A 16370-nucleotide genomic window follows, 5' to 3' on the forward strand; every position below is an offset into this window, starting at 1 on the left:
CCCATACAATATTGCTAATATTAGTAGTCTTCTGATTGCTGCTCTAGAGCTTGAAAGTCTAGCAACTAAAGGACTCAAGTGGAAACACTGGACTTTATTTGGACTGTTTCAGTCTGTGGGAATATTTCATTTTTATTAATGAGTATAGTTCTCATTTGGTCAGCCAATGTCAAAATGATATGTCGCTAATCAGTGGGATCCTACCTCTTTTAAAATATGTCATCTCAAAATCTGTCATGTCAGAATATGACTCATTTTCCTCTCATCTACTTTAAATTTTAGGAGAACATATTCACTTCCTCCCAAAGTTCCCTTCATCTCAATTCCAACAAGTTTTAACTATTCACAAAACTTATGTTCAGAATAGAATTTCTCCTACTTGGTTCCTTTGCTTTTTGAAGAACGAAACTTTCAGGTAGGCAAGTCAAAAAGTTACTATTCCTTTTACTTGGGGAGAAAGCTCATGGAGGTGTCCAGACAATTGAATTTTTCCATCACTGTGACTCTCTTCCTTAAAAATACAGCTCTGGCATTATATTTTGCATGAAGTTTTTCCAGATCTCCACAAATATTTGTGCCTTCTCTTTCAAACTGACATATTTAAATACCTCAAATATATTGATTTTTTATTAATATTATATTTATGTTGTATTTATTTTTATATGTACTTATTATCTTCCCCATTAGAATGTAAACTCATTGAAAGTAGAAATGGTTTCTTTCTTTGTGTTTGTATTCCCAGGACCTAATACAGTTCCTGACACATGGTATGTACATAATAAATACTTGTTGATTGATTGATTGATTGTGGCTCTGTTCCAGCTTGCAATCAGCTTCTTAAATTCCTTATCTATTGCCTTTTCCTATTTAGATGGTCCATGGTGTTCTCTGATGACAGAATTACCTCTTTCCCATCACTGATCTTAGTTCACATGTTCTCTGGTTCCTTTATATACCTTGAATATATCTTCTTAATGTACAACAAATATTATTTCCTTTTGCCTATCATGCTTGAATTGGATAAAGTATAATCTTCCAAAGCTTTTCTTTATTTCTCTCATCCCAAATGGTAGCAAGATTTATGATATAAATTTGCCTTTTTATATTAGGACCTACAGTTCATGTTGCCTGTTCCCTAAATTTTGAACACTTATACATAAGCATTTAAAATTATAAATTTTGCCCAATTTTATCTATGATCTATATTTGTAGTTTTTACCTCCTGTTCTTCTTCCTACATCACAGCTACCCTTTGTGTTATTTATCTTGAGAGGTATATACGTAAACTCTCTTCTCCCTCCACTGTTCTTTGAAATTTAGGGCACTTTTGATTAGATTTATGAGTTATCAGAAAAATACATTCCTACTAGTGTCTCTTAGGTATGTGATATCCCTGACCAGCAACCTATCATTTATAGGCATTAAGGAAATTATTTGGACCCATGAAATAGCTGTTTTTGCAGCTTCAGGGAGGTAGCTCCATTCCGTAGTCGGTAACAGGGGGAATCTGACCTCAGTCTCACTGAAGCCACTGTGGACCTGCTAAAATGTACCCTAAGCTCTGCCCTGAAAAGAAAAGATCCACTGTCTTAGGGATCCTTAAGATGCCCGATTACAGAGGACTGAACCAAACCCTCAGATGCTAAAAGGAATTTTAAGTTCTAATCACTGCAGTGGTATGTCAGACCATTGGGCTTTCTGTATTTTTAAGGAGTGATGTAGCTTAGAGTCATTGTGTAAGCTGATAATCAGTTAAGTGCTTAAAAGCCTCTGTATTTCTTTTCAAAAGAGAAAGGGTTACACGGGGATACCATGATCTAAATTGTTTGAAAATAAGAGTTTCAATTCCAAAAGACTCATGAAGAAAAATAGTATCTACCTCCAGAGAGAAGTGATGAACTCTGAATGCAGATACTTTTTTCACTTTATTTTTCTTGCATTTTTTTTTGCAACATGGCTAACATAGAAATATATTTTGCATTACTTTACAAGTATAATCATTTGCTTGTCTTGTCAATGGGTAAAGTATGGCCTAAAGGGAGAGCATTAGGAATTCAATTAAAAAGATGTTAAATAAAGCATAGTAATTTTTTAAAAATATATTTAACTTCACTATTAGGATTTCTAGATTTCCTGAGGCAGCTGGTGGTAAAGTAAAAAGAGAGCAGTGGGCCTTGAGACAAAAAAGATCTGAGGTCAAATCTAGCCTCAGGTACTCCCAGCTATGTTACCTGGGCAAGTCACTTAACCCTGTTTTGTCTCAGTTTTCTTCACTGTAAAAGAGAATAAAAATAGCACTTGCCTCACAGAGTACTTGGGAGAATCAATTGAGGTAATATTTGTAAAAAAGCACTTAGCACAGTACCTGGCACACAGGAGATGTTATATAAATGCTTATTTCCTTCCCTCCCTTCTCCCACCCCCAAGGGGACTGGAAGTGAACAGTTCCTTATAACCTCCCTTTTGTAGATGCATGCCCATGGAATGGTTTGGCTTGTCATTGTAAGGCTTGGCGGCTGAGAACATAAAGTGCTTTTGGACTCCATTAAAGCTCCTTAGAGGGGAGACTTACTGCTAATGATTCGGGACAACTTGTTTTCCTTTTACAGATGTGCAGCTTGTTAACTGCACTTGGCCTTGCCCCATTAAATTAGCCTTCCATTCTCCCCAGCTTGTTGAGAGAATTGCCAGCGCTCAGCTTCATTGCTCCTTGGCAGGCCGTTTAGTAAAGAGGACTGTGGTAGTGAACTCTAAGACAGAATTCCGGTGTTTGTAATTAAGATCTGCTGACAGCTTATCTGATCCCGTGTACCAAAGCTGTTTCTTTTTCATTTAGGGTAAGATACAATACCATTAAACCAATAGCAGTTATAGATCTAAGAACCTGCTGTTTCTTTATTTATATTTTACACATTTATGTCCGTGTTTGCCAGTCAATAAAGGGACATGGGTCCTTCTAATGTGGATTGCAAAGTACATATGTTTAGAAAGGAAGTTTAAGATCATTTTGTCCTAAAACCATAAGAATGGTCTTAAAGAGCTACAAGGCACCTCATGAGTCTCTAGTCCAACTTCTCTTTCTCTCTCATTTTACATTTTTACAGAGCAGAGTCCCATGGAAGTTAAGTGGCTTGCCCAAGTAATGATCATCAGAATTGTAATTTAACCCAGGTCCTCTGAAAACTGAGGTTTACATGGGATTAAATGGTGTGTAAAATCATATACTAATTAATGGCATAATGGGAACTAGATCCCATGTTTTCTGAGGAAAAGCTAGTGTTATTTCCAATGTATATTGTCATGTATACTGAGGGTCTTTTCATCTCATACATAAAGGTGTATTTCTGGATAATAATTACAGTGAAATGCAAAGTGATCTTGATCAACTGAATTTCTTCAATGAATGTAGGCCTTGTCCTTTACAGAATCTGTGTTATAGAATTCATTAGACTTTCCAGTTGGGGAGATGTGAGCTCTGGGCCTTCCTCTCTCAGGAATCTAGAAGATTTGTAAATTGATTGACAGAGTAGAGGTAAAATTGATTGATGAATTGGGTTTTTATATATATATTTAAAATCTTAATATCATTTAAACAATATAGAAAGTTTAAAACTGTCTCTTACTAAAATTGTGTAGTAATAAATGAGCTATTTCTATAAAAGTCCTTGTGGATACACTTTCCCCCCTCAATATCATTTAGCATAAAAATATCCTTTTTTGTAAAGCTAAACAAAATTCCATGGAGAAATGTTTGTTGTACAAGATAATGGTAGCTGCAAATGCTTTGTCTTAAAAGATATAGTATCTGGGTCTCTGGGTACAAGTTAATTGTTGAAGATTAATTATCACTAGTAAAGCAGATAGCCTGCATTTATGTTGACTGGGACTGAAATGTAGTCCCTACTTGCTCTTGGGAAAGTAGCAGGGCAGAGAAGGGAATTTGGTAAGGAGATTATTCTTTTTAAAATTTTAATTATTTATTAGTTTTTGACATTTACTTTTATAAGATTTTGATTTGCATTTTTCTCCTTCCCTCTCCTCATTCCTTCCCAAGACATCAGTCAATCTGATATAGGTTATACATATACAGTCTTATTAAACATATTTACACATTAATAATATTGTGAAAGAAGAATCAGAACAAGAGGGAAAAAACACAAGAAAGAAAAAAACAACAACAAAACTGAAAATAGTATGCTTCAAACTGCTTTCACACTCCATAGTTCTATCTCTGAATGTGCATAGCATTTTTCATCATGAGTCATTTAGAATTGTCTTAGATCATTGTATTGCTGCAAAGAGCAAAGTCTATCAAAGTTGATCATCTACAAAATGTTGTTGTTATTGTGTACAATGTTCTCCTGGTTCTGATCATTTAACTGAGCATCAGTTCATAAAAGTCTTTCCAAGTTTTTCTGAAATCTATTTGCTCATAATTTGTTATAGAACAATAGTATTCCATTACATTCATATACCACAACTTGTTCAGCCATTCCCCAACTGATGTGTATCTTCTTGATTTCCAATTTTTTGTCATCACAAAGAGAACAGCTATAAATATTTGTACATGTGGATCTTTTTACATCTTTTATTCGGGAGATAGACCTATTAGTGATATAGCTTGGTCAAAGGCTATGTAGAGTTTTGTAGCCCTTTGAGTACAGTTCTAAATTGTTCTACAACAAGGAGAATATTCTTACCATCCAGTTGTGATAAGTGGCAAGATCTCTGTTGACATTATAGAAAAGCTTCAATGTTGATCCATTAGATGATGGCTAGTTATCTTATTAATTGAGAAAACTGAGTTGGCTGTGTTCCTATAGTTATTTTTTTTTTTTAAAATAGATTCATGGCTCTTTCAATTTTTTCTATTTTTATTACATTGAACACTGGCAATATTTAAGAAAAAAAGGCACCATTGGCAGTACCCAATTTTCCTTAGGTATTTATAATCATAAGGAACAATTTAGCAGGGAAAACAAGTGGAAAGGAGAGATTACAAAAGTGCAGACTAGTATTTTACCTAGAATTCTCAATTATTGGATAGTGTTCTTTTTTGGAGGATAGATTTGAAAAAGTGGCATCTCTTAAGATTGTCTCCATTCCTCTACCATTTAAAATATTCAGAATATATATGGCATGGTCATGGCAAAAGTTATTTGTTTGTGGGTAATGTACACATTGACATTAGCCAGTTCTGAGATTGGGCTCTATTACACATGTGCCTCTTTGCCTTGCTCCTATCATAGTTAGCTTATTTATCGATTCCCATTTTGGATTCTTCTCCAGAGATCAAATGTTTTCTTATATTTGTGAACTGAGTGACCGTCTATCAGAAAGCTGTTGCTCTGCACCCTTAATTCTAGTGCCCTTGCTTTATTATTTCCACCATATCCAATATATATCTTGATTATACATAATTGTTTTTATGTGTCCTAGAGTGTGAGCTCCTTGAGGGCAGGCACTGTCTTTTACTTATCCTTATATATCTAGTTTTTAACTAGATTCCAGTTTAACATAGTACCTAGTGGCAGTTAATTAATTTTGTATGGACTGATTATTAACTAGAGTGGTTTTACCATTATATTGTCTTGAGGAAACAGATTTTCTCATCTTTATCTTTGTAGCTTCAATATTTTGCTTATAATAGAATTAATAAATGTTTATTAATTTCAATTAGTCATTCAAAAACTTTTTATTATTTGATTTTTTAAAAAGCTTTACTGCTAATTTTTTTTATATTACATACATTTACAGATTATTACCGTTCTGTGAAAATTCTCTTGTAACAAAGTAAAACAGTTAAGTAAAACTAATATTACAATGACTTCACCTGAAAGTACATGGGGCATTTTACATTTGCAGTAACCCACAAACTCTTTATTTAAAAGAAATAACAGAAATCTTTCTGTCTTTTAACCTAATTTCTATTGACATAATCTTTATTGACATTCAAAATAGAAATATTATGTGACAAAGATGGACTTTATAATAATGACATATCTCTCTCTCTCTCTCTCTCTCTCTCTCTCTCTCTCTCTCTCTTTCTCTCTTTTTAACAAATTATCACAATGATCTACATGGTCACATAACTAATAAGTTGTAAGTGTCAGGTTTGGTATTTGAATCCTAGTCTTCCTGACCTGATGGGGCACATAGGTGACTTAGTAGACAAAGCAATAGGCTTGGAGTTAGGAAGACTCGTCTTCAGTTCAGATCTATCCTTTCACACTTGCCAGCTATGAGACTCTGGGCAAGTCACTTAACCCTGCTTCCTCAGTTTTTCATCTATAATATGAGCTGGAGAAGAAAATGGCAAATAATTCCAGTATCTCTGCCAAGAAAAATAGTTAAGAAGAGTTACACATGACTTAAATGATTCAACAACTTCCTAACCTATAGCCCAGCACTCTATCCATGACTGTACCATGACTTTCTGACTTCACTGATGAGACAAACTAACTATACTCTCCTTTTATAAATTAAATACACTTGTGAGCTAGATTGACTCTTAAATGCCACTAAGTTACTGTAAAATAAGTTACTGCTGCACTTGCTTGATGTCAAGAGTTAATGCAGCTTCAGGAGTTGCTTTAACTTAGAACTGTAGAGCATCTCAGGCAAGGAGAGATTTTGAGGCATTAATAGTTTATTTGCTGATTAACTTTTAGAACATCACTTTCCCAGATGGAAATGATTACATGAGCTATCCCATTTTATGCTACTGGGGTTTATTTTCATTATTGCTGCTATCTAATAGATATTTTAATGAAAGATTTTATTGTGTTTGCAGGCCAGAACATTTAGTGAAGACTGAGTTGGGGGAAAAAATCTGGTAGAAAACAAATATTGAGCAAGTAACAGTAAAATGTGAAACTGTTGCATGCCAAGTCTGGTGGGATTTTTTTCTTTGTTTTTGTTATTGTTTTTAAAACTAAGCCCCCAGTTTCCTCTGGATTCTGTAAAGTAAATTTTCCCCAACAGGCTTGAGAGCTTGAGGGAAAAAAAAAACTGTTAATAGGAGGAAATAAGGCTGAGATAAAAATGGCTGAAAATTAAATGAGAAAGATCTCTTTATCCAGCTCCTCCTAGTCCAAAAAAGACCAAGCCCATTTATATATACAGAAGACTGAATTCTTCATTCAAAAACATTAGCTCTTTGAGAAAAGGGATAGTTTGACTTAATATTTTAAAGTTTTATTGCTATTTGGTTTTTTATTATTTTAAATATTTACAGATTATTCTCACTCTGTGATAATTCTCTTGTAACAAAGCAAATCATTTACATGAAACTAATAATACAATAACTTCACCTGAAAGTACATAGAACATTTTATATGTGCAGTAATTCACAAACTTTCTATTTAAAAGAAATAACAGAAATCTATTTTTCTCCCTCCTATCTTCCATCTTGTTTTTTTTTTTTAAAGAAAAATAGATTTCTTATAACAAATACACAGAATTAGACAAAACAGATTCCCTCAGTACCATATACAATGACTGGTGTAGCCTGTTTCATCATTGACCCTCTGGAATCATGAATGGTCATTATATTGATAATAATTTTTGCAGCTCTTAATTTTTTTTTGTTTTTTGTTTTGTTTTACAGTGTTTTATTATAGAAATTATTCTCTGGGTTCTGTTCATTTCATTCTTAATTTATCAAAGTACTCAGAATTGTTCATTTTTGTTATTTTTATTTTAGTCCAAATTGTTTTTTTGGTTCTGCTCAGTCCACTCTCTATCACGTTATTTAAATCTTCCCAGGTCTTGTTGAAAGCATCTGTTTTCTCACTTCTTGCAATATAGTAGTTCTCCATCACATTTATATCCCACAACTTATTCAAACATTCTTCAATTCCTACTCTTTTTGTTGGTTTCCAGATGTGGTGATGGTGGTGGTGGTTGTTATTATTTTGCCATCATAGAAAGAGCTTCCATACAAGTTTTTTGTATCTTTAGTGTTTAGCATAATGCCTAGAACATACTAAGCACTTGAGCTTGTTGATTTGTTATGAAATAGTCTTGGCCTTTGTTCCTGTGAAAGTGTAAATCTTTTAAGTCATTAAGAATGATCATAAATGAACAGAATATATTTTGATTACTCATCTAAGATAGTAACAAATCCATTTAATATTTTAAACCATTGTGATAAGTTATGAATGGTCAAGTTTTTTAACTCCTAATGGCAGCATAAGGCAATGGAAAGAACATGGGACTAACGTGGAGTCTAGACTTTCTGCTATTTCCTTTTAGGCAAGAAACTTAACCTTCTTGACTCTGTTGCCTCATCTTTAAGGTCAAAATATGGTTAATAATGCCTTCCCTGCATACTCTGAGAAGATGAAACAAGATTATTCACAAAAGTCATTTATAGGTCAAAAAACACCATAAATTAGGGGGTCTTAACCTTTCTTTGTAGCATTAACCACCCCTTTATCAGTCTGGTGAAGCCTATCAGGTTCTTTTTCTCAGGATATTTTTAGATTTTTAAAATAAAATGTATGTGATTATTAAGGAAATCAATCATTTTGAAATATAGTTATCAGGTCTACCCACCAAGACAAAGTCAGGAACTATATGAAAACAATTACAAAACACTTTCTATTAAAGTTAGATCTAAACAATTGGAAGAATATCAAGTGCTCATGGGTATGCTGAGCTAATATAAAAAAATGACAACTCTGCCTAAATGAATCTACTTATTCAGTGCCATTCCAATCAAATTGCTAAGAAATCACTATACAGAGCAAGAAAAAATAGTAACAAAATATATCTGGCAGAATAAGAGGTCAAGAATTTCAAGGGAATTAATGAAAAAAATGCAAATGAATGTGGCCTAGCTGCACCACACCTAAAACTATATTATAAAGCAGCTGTCACCAAAACCATTTGGTACTCCCTAAGAAATAGAGTAGTTGACCAGTGGAATAGATTAGATTAACAAAACACAATAGTCAATGACTATAGTAATCTAGTGTTTGTTAAACCCAAAGACCCCAGCTTCTGGGATAAGAACTCACTATTTAACAAAAATTACTGGGAAAATTGGAAAATAATATGGCAGAAACTAGGCACTGACCCCACCCAACACCCTATACCGAGATAATGGGTTCATGATTTAGATATAAAGAGTGATAATATACAAAAATTAGAAGAAGGGATAGCTCTCAGATCTCTAGAGAAGGAAGGAATTTATGGCCAAAGAAGAAATAGAGTATATTATGAAAGGCCAAATGGATAATTTTGATTCTATTAAATTAAAAAGTTTTTATACAAACAAAACCAATGCAGATAAGATTAGAAATTGGAAAAAATTTTATATCCCAAAATTCTGATAAAAATCTCACTTTAAAAATAATTGACTCAAATTTATAAGAATACAAGCCATTCTCCAATTGATAAATGGTCAGAGGATATGAACAGACAATTTTCAGATGAAGAAATTAAAATCATTTCTAATTATAGGAAAAATATTTTAAATCACTATTGTTCAGAGAAATACAAATTAAGTCAACTCTAAGGTACAGCTATATGTCTCTCAGACTTATAGGAAAAGATAATGACAAATGTTGGAGGGGATGTGGGAAAACTGAAACACTAATATATTGTTGGTGGAGTTGTGAACTGATCCAATGATTCTGGAGTGCAATATGGAACTATGCCTGGAGGACTATCAAACTGTGCATATCGATTCAGCAGTGTCTTTACTGAGTGTGTATCGCCAAAAGATCATGAAAAAGGGAAAAGAACCTACATGTGCAAAAATGTTTGTGGCAGTGCTTTTTGTAGTGGTAAGGAACTGGAAACTAAGTGGATGCTCATCAGTTGGAGAATGGCTGAATAAATTGTGGCATATGAATGTAATGGAATATTATTGTTTTATAAGAAACAATTAGCAGGATGATTTCAGAGAGGCCTGGAGAGCCTTACATGAACTGATGTTAAGTGAAATGAGTAGAACCAAGAGAACATTATATACAGCCATAAAATTATGTGATGATTAATCCTGATGGTCATAGATCTTTTCAATAGGGAGGTGATTCAGGCCAGTTCCAATAGTCTTGTGATGGAGAGAGCCATCTGCACTCACAGAGAAGATGGTGGGGACTGAATGAGGATCACAACATAGTATATTCACCTTCTTGTTGTTGTTTGCTTACATTTTGTTTTCTTTCTCATTTTTTCCCTTTTTGATCTGATTTTTCTTGCACAACATAACAAATATGGAAATATGTTTTTAATATTACACATATTTAACCCATATCAGATTGCTTGCTATCTTGGGGAGGGGACATGTAAGGGAGAAAGAAAAAAAAATTAGAACACAAAGTTTTACAAAAATGAATTTTATAAACTATGCTGTATTTGGAAAAATAAAATATTTAAAAAAGAAATACAGTTATTTATATCTATCAATTGATCTACCTATAATTTTTTTTAAAAGTTCATAGACTCCCCCAGTTAAGAACTTCTCTCCTTTGATGTTTCCCTAAATCAGAATAGGATGTTCTATCAGAGGCTAGGTTTTGTTTTGTTTTATTTTTAACCATTATTAGGAATATATTATGTAGACAGCTTGGTGATTAGTGGATAGAGTATTGGAACTGGAGTCAGCAAGTCTTGAATTTCATTCTAGCCTTAAATACTAGTTATAAGTGTGTAATCTAGGCAAGTCGCTTGAGCTAAGTCTGTCTCAGTTTCTGTATCTGTAAAATGGAGGCAATAATAGCACCTACATTCCAGGGTTGTTGTGAAAATAAAATTATATAATACTTGTAAAGTGCTTAGTAAACCTTAAAATGATATATAAATACTAATTTTATATAGTAATTCTCAGGGAGGTATTTGTGGGCATCATGTATAGTTAATTTCTGACTATATAGAATATTTTAATTGCCCATAGAAGTTTATTTTTTAATTCTTGTTCATAATTATATTTTTGTATATTTATTTCCCTTTCTATCTTTGCTCTTCTTCTCCAACCCACAGCCCCAAATAGTCCCGTGTAACAAAACAACAACAACAAAAAAAAACAACAGCCTAGCAAAACTGACTAGCTAATATCTTATGTTGGTGGTCATCTGATTTAGAAATATAATGGTCATTGCATTTCAATGCCTTTTTGTGTTGTTTTTATTTATATTATTGTATTTATTGTTGTATATACTTCTGCTGATTCTGCCTACTTTGTATCAATTCCCACAAATCTTCACCATTTCCTGTCTTCCACTAGGCAGTGATGAATGTTTCCCTCCCATCCATTTTATATTTGCATTCCTCATTTGTCATTTCTTATGGCATAGTTATATTTTGTTACATTCATATACTATAATTTGTTCAACTATTCCACAGTCAAAGGGTGCCCAGTTGATTCCAGTGTTTTTTATTATCCTAAAATTGCTTCTCTGAATATTTTTATATATATGAGAACTTTCTTTTTGCATTCTAGTTCCTTGGAGTGAGATGAGGTCAAAGGGGATGAATAGTTTAGTAACTTTTGTAATACAATCCAAATTGTATTCCAGAGTGGTTGGGCTAATTCCTAGTTCTCCTAACACTGTATTAATGTTATTGGCTTCCAGCAGCTCTTTCAGTATTGACTACTTTTCTTTTTTTATTATCTTTGCCAGTTTTTGTGAAGTGAAAGCTCGAATTTTACTTTATTATTGATCACATAATTTTTCCATACGCTAACTTAGAGTTTGTATTTCTTTTGTAAATTTTGTTCATATTCTTTATGGCAGCTGGACATTTTATTTTATTTTTACTGAGACAATTCAGGTTAAGTGACTTGCTCGAGGTCACACAACTAGGAAGTATTACATGCCTAAGATCAGTTTTGAACTCAGGTCCTCCTGACTTCAGGGCCAGTGCTCTATCCATTGTGCCATCTAGCTGCTCCTAACATTTGATTTTAATTAAATTAATCAACAGGCATTTAGGGTAAAGGTTAGTACGTACAATTTTTCAGGAACAAAGACAAAAATGAAAAAAAATATCTGTCCTTTAAGGATCTTATAATCTATACATGCACATGAAGTAAATTGATGGTGATGAGTGGGCACTGACAGCTCAGGAAGGGCAAGTGAGGAAGGAATGTGCTCCAGGCATGGGGAACTCCCAGTTTGAAAACATGGTGCTGTGAAATGTAGTGTCATGTGAAGAACAGTAAGGAAGTCTATTTGTCTGTACTAAAGAAAGCATGAAAGAGTATTGTGAAATAAAACTGGAAATAAGGATTAGATCAGAGTTGTCAAGGAAGTCACATACCATTTATATTGACTCTAGAGATAATAAGGAACCACTGATGTCAAACAGAGGAGTAACATACTCATACCTGTGCATTAAGTTTATGATTTTGGTAATATCTTCATGTAGTCTTTGGAAGGTTTGGAATACTGAAGTCCCATGTAGGAAAACATGGAACACACAATAAGACTATAAAACAAGACATCTTTATTGATTCAATCATTCAGCAAATTACGAAGTGACTCTTGTGTGCTAATTGCTAGGGATACCACACAAAAAAGGCAAAAGATAGTTCCTTTCCTCAAGGAGTTTGAAATCAAATAAAGGAGGTAACAAGTAGACAAAAATGCACAAACAAGCTAAATATAGGATAAGTAGGAATTAATAGAGGGCAGGCACTAGAATGAAGAGGGATTAGAAAAGGCTTCCTATAAAAGATAAAGCTTTAATTGGGATTTAAAAGAAGCCAAGGAATCTAGTAGATGACATTGAAGAGGGAGAGCATTCTAGGCAGGCACAGGGAAAATGGCCAGAGCTGAGACATGGAGCATCTTATTTATGGAACAGCATGGAAGTCAGTGTCATTGGATTAAGAGTACATGGAAGGGAATAAAGTGTAAGAAGACAAAACTTGAGAGGACCAATTTAGGATGTATTGGGCATTCAGGAAAGATAGTAGAAATTTTGTCCATTAGAGCCCTGGAGGGAATAGGGCACTCTCCTCAAACAGGTCAAGTCTGGTGGTTTTATAGGGTTTTTATAGGACTCTAAGTGGAGCTACTATTGAAAGGAATGAGGAGCATTTATAGGGGTAGCCACTAGTATTGTTATGATAGTGAAGGGGAGGGAAGCTTCTTGGGCAATGGACAGTAGATAATACTTAAATTGCCTGCTGGGAGGAAAAGTGGCTTTAGGATATTACCTGCTTTACTTAACAAGAAGTTTTGAGCTTTTCCGGGGTTTCTTCTTTTAGTAATTTGGGAAGGCTGCTACTATATTCCAGTATGGAGGATGGCTTGAAGAGCAGGGATGCCAATTAGGTTACTTTTACAAGTCTAAGTGAAATGTGATGAGGGTCTGAACTTGTGTGATAGATGAATTCAGAAGGTGTTGTGGAGGTAGAATCAATAAAACTTAGCAGCAACTGGATAGTGGGGGTGAGAGATAATGAAAGAGTCAGCAATGACTAGAAGGCTAATGGTAACCTCAATAGAAAAGGGGGACTGTAGAAGTGGGTTTGCTTTTGGGAGAAAATAATGAGTTCAATTCTTGTTAAGTTTAGTTAAATATGACTATGAGACATCTGGTTCAAAAATGTTTAGTAGGTAGTAATTGATGAGGGACAGTATAGGGATATAAAGACCTGGAATGATATTTGTATAGAAATAATCCTTGAAATTGTAAGAGCTGATGAAATCACTAAGTATAGAGATAGAAAGGAAAAAAGTCCCAGCCAGAGCCTTGGGGCTCTGTTTCTACTCTGCCATTGTATATAGCCTGAAAATTATAAAAATGACAAAATTCAAAACTAGTCAATGTTGCAGGAGCTGTGAGAAGATAGAAACACTAACACACACACAATTTGAAAGAGCCATGAATTGGTTCAACTTGCCATGTGTTCAGGGAAGATAACAATGTTTTAGCATTAGTTTTTTTTTTTGTATATTTTTGTATTTTATTTTTTAAGCTTTTTCATTTTTTAAATATATGCATAGTTTTCAACATTTACCCTTACAAAACCTTGTGTTCCATTTTTTTCTCTCTCCTTTCTCCCATCCCCTCCCTTAGATGGTAAGTAGTCCAGTATATGTTAAATATGTGCGATTCTTCTACACATATTTCCACAAATATGCTGAATAAGAAAAATCAGATCAAAAAGGGAAAAAATGGAAGAGAATATATAACAACAAAATAATAACAACAAATAATTAACAACAAAAAGAGTGAAAATACTATGTTGTGGTCCACATTCAGTCCCCAACAGACTTTCTCTGGATGCAGAGGGTTCTCTCTACCACAAGACTATTGATACTGGCCTGAATCACTTCTTAGCATTAGTTTAAACCAAAAATGTTTAGGATTGTGAAATTGTCAGAGAATTTATGGAATGTTTTCCAAAGCCAAACATGAATGATTTGCAGATTATCTGCCATTTGAGATGGTCTATCCTCCTCTTTGCTAGTTAATGTGAATGATTGAAGCCTAACTCACCTATACTTTTCTATAGAATGAGAATTCTCATACCAGTGAATTTTTTATTTATCTTTAGGTGTGAATGGAAAGATTAAAGTGTGATCAACTGTCCTTCTCCTGGTATCACCTTAAGGAATATTGGCTGCTTAATTTGAATTTATGAATTCTTCATCATCTTCTGCCAAAAGCCCTTCCAGTAGCACAAGTGTTCACTGTCTAAAGCCATATTCTTTGGTAAGTGGCCCTGAGTCTTCAAAAGGGGGAGAGGGGAGAAAAAGAGAGAGAGACAGAGAAACAGAGACAGAGACAAAGACAGAGAGACAGAGACAGACAGACAGACACAGAGTGAGATAGACAAAGACACACACACAGAGACAGAGACAGACAGACAGAGACACCAAATGAGATAGAGACACACACACACAGAGACATAGAGATAAGGAAGGAGGGAGAGAAAGAGGGAGGAAAGGAGGAAGAAACGGAAACAGAGAAAGACAAAGAGATTGAGAGACAGAGACAGATTGAGACAAAGACAGAAAAACAGAAAGACAAAGATTGATAGAGACAGAGATTATTGAGACAGAGAGACAGAGACACAGACAGAGACAAAGACACAAACAGAGAGACAGAGGCACAGAGAGGGAGGGAGGGAGACAGAGAGAAAAGGAAGGTAGGAGAGAGAAAGGAAGGGAGGGAAGGAGGGAGAAACAGGGAAAGACAGAGACAGTTTGAGACAGAGACAGAGAAACAGAAAGCAGAAAAACAAAGATTGAGAGAGACATATATTGAGTTAGAGAGAGAGAGAATGAGAGACAGACAAAAATAGAGAGAGAAAAAGAGAGGAGGAGTTAGTTTAGTAGCCATAGTGATATGCTCTTTCTTCCTTTGGATGATTGCCACTGAGAGTTAAGAGCCAGGCTTTTCCCATGGAATGTAACCAGTCTTATTCCTGTGGGTTTTCTGTTGGGCTTATTAGCACTAGAAAAGAAACAGCTCTCTTTCAGTCAGGTGCACACAAAGGCTGTTGTTGTCTGAGGGCAAAGAGAGGAAGGGTGACTCTGTGCTTCTAGGCTGTACTAATTTTCAAATGAAGACCATCAGATGTAATCTTCCGCCTCATTAAGGTGACCCAGGGCCTACCTTTCCTTGTAATAATGTTACGAGAGCACTTAACAGACTCGGTGACTGCTGTAAGCAGGGTAGCTAAGGAGAACCATGGTAAGTGGGAATAGATATGAGACAGAGAGAGAAAGTGAGAGAGAGAGAGAGAGACAGAGACAGAGAGAGACAGAGAGAGACAGAGAGAAGGGATGTGTGTGTGTGTGTGTGCTCTTCCCTGTTCTGTTCAAAAGGTAACAGGTGGAAGAGGCAGTAATCATTTGACAAGATGAAATTTCAGAGATACACATCTCCCCACAATTTAATTGCTTTTATTTGTGACTTGAACTTTAGCTACATCTTTTGAGATTAAATGGGAAATTAAATAAATTGGGCAGAATAGCATTGGTTTTATAAAATGAGATCTCAAGGCTTGAAAGATCGTGTATATGAAAGATGGTGAGCCCCTATTTTTGCTTCCAAAGAGACTAGAAAAAGATGAAATGAGCCAAGGTTTTGGCGAAAGGAATTTAGGGGTAGATATTAAGGAGAACTATGTGCCAACAGTAGCCAACAGACACTAGAAAGAGCTTATCTGGGGAAAGTTATTATCTTATCAATTCTAGTGGAAGGAGGGGTTTGTTTGATTAAATAACCAGTAAGCATTTATTAAAGAGTTTAATATATAACAGGTACTAGGTTCTTGGGGAACACAAAGACAAAAATTAAATAATTCCTGCTGTTAAAAGTTTGCTCTCTATTGGGAAAGATAGTATTATATCTGTAAGTAAATATAAAATAGAATTTTTTTTTTTTTTTTTGCTAAG

At 34.5% G+C, this 16370-nt stretch overlaps 1 protein-coding gene across 5 annotated transcripts in view; it reads left to right on the forward strand.

Annotated features, from left to right (window-relative positions):
* The window catches only part of LYPD6B (LY6/PLAUR domain containing 6B), a 220211-nt gene that overhangs the window by 99971 nt on the left and 103870 nt on the right, over positions 1-16370 (forward strand). For all 5 annotated transcript variants that reach the window (XM_031960055.1, XM_031960052.1, XM_031960051.1 and 2 more), the window contains one exon: positions 14522-14679. The gene's annotated coding sequence lies outside the window, so the exon portion shown is untranslated. The remainder of the gene's footprint in view (positions 1-14521; positions 14680-16370) is intronic.

The sequence above is a fragment of the Sarcophilus harrisii genome, chromosome 3, assembly GCF_902635505.1.
Source record: "Sarcophilus harrisii chromosome 3, mSarHar1.11, whole genome shotgun sequence".
Lineage (NCBI taxonomy): Eukaryota > Metazoa > Chordata > Mammalia > Dasyuromorphia > Dasyuridae > Sarcophilus > Sarcophilus harrisii.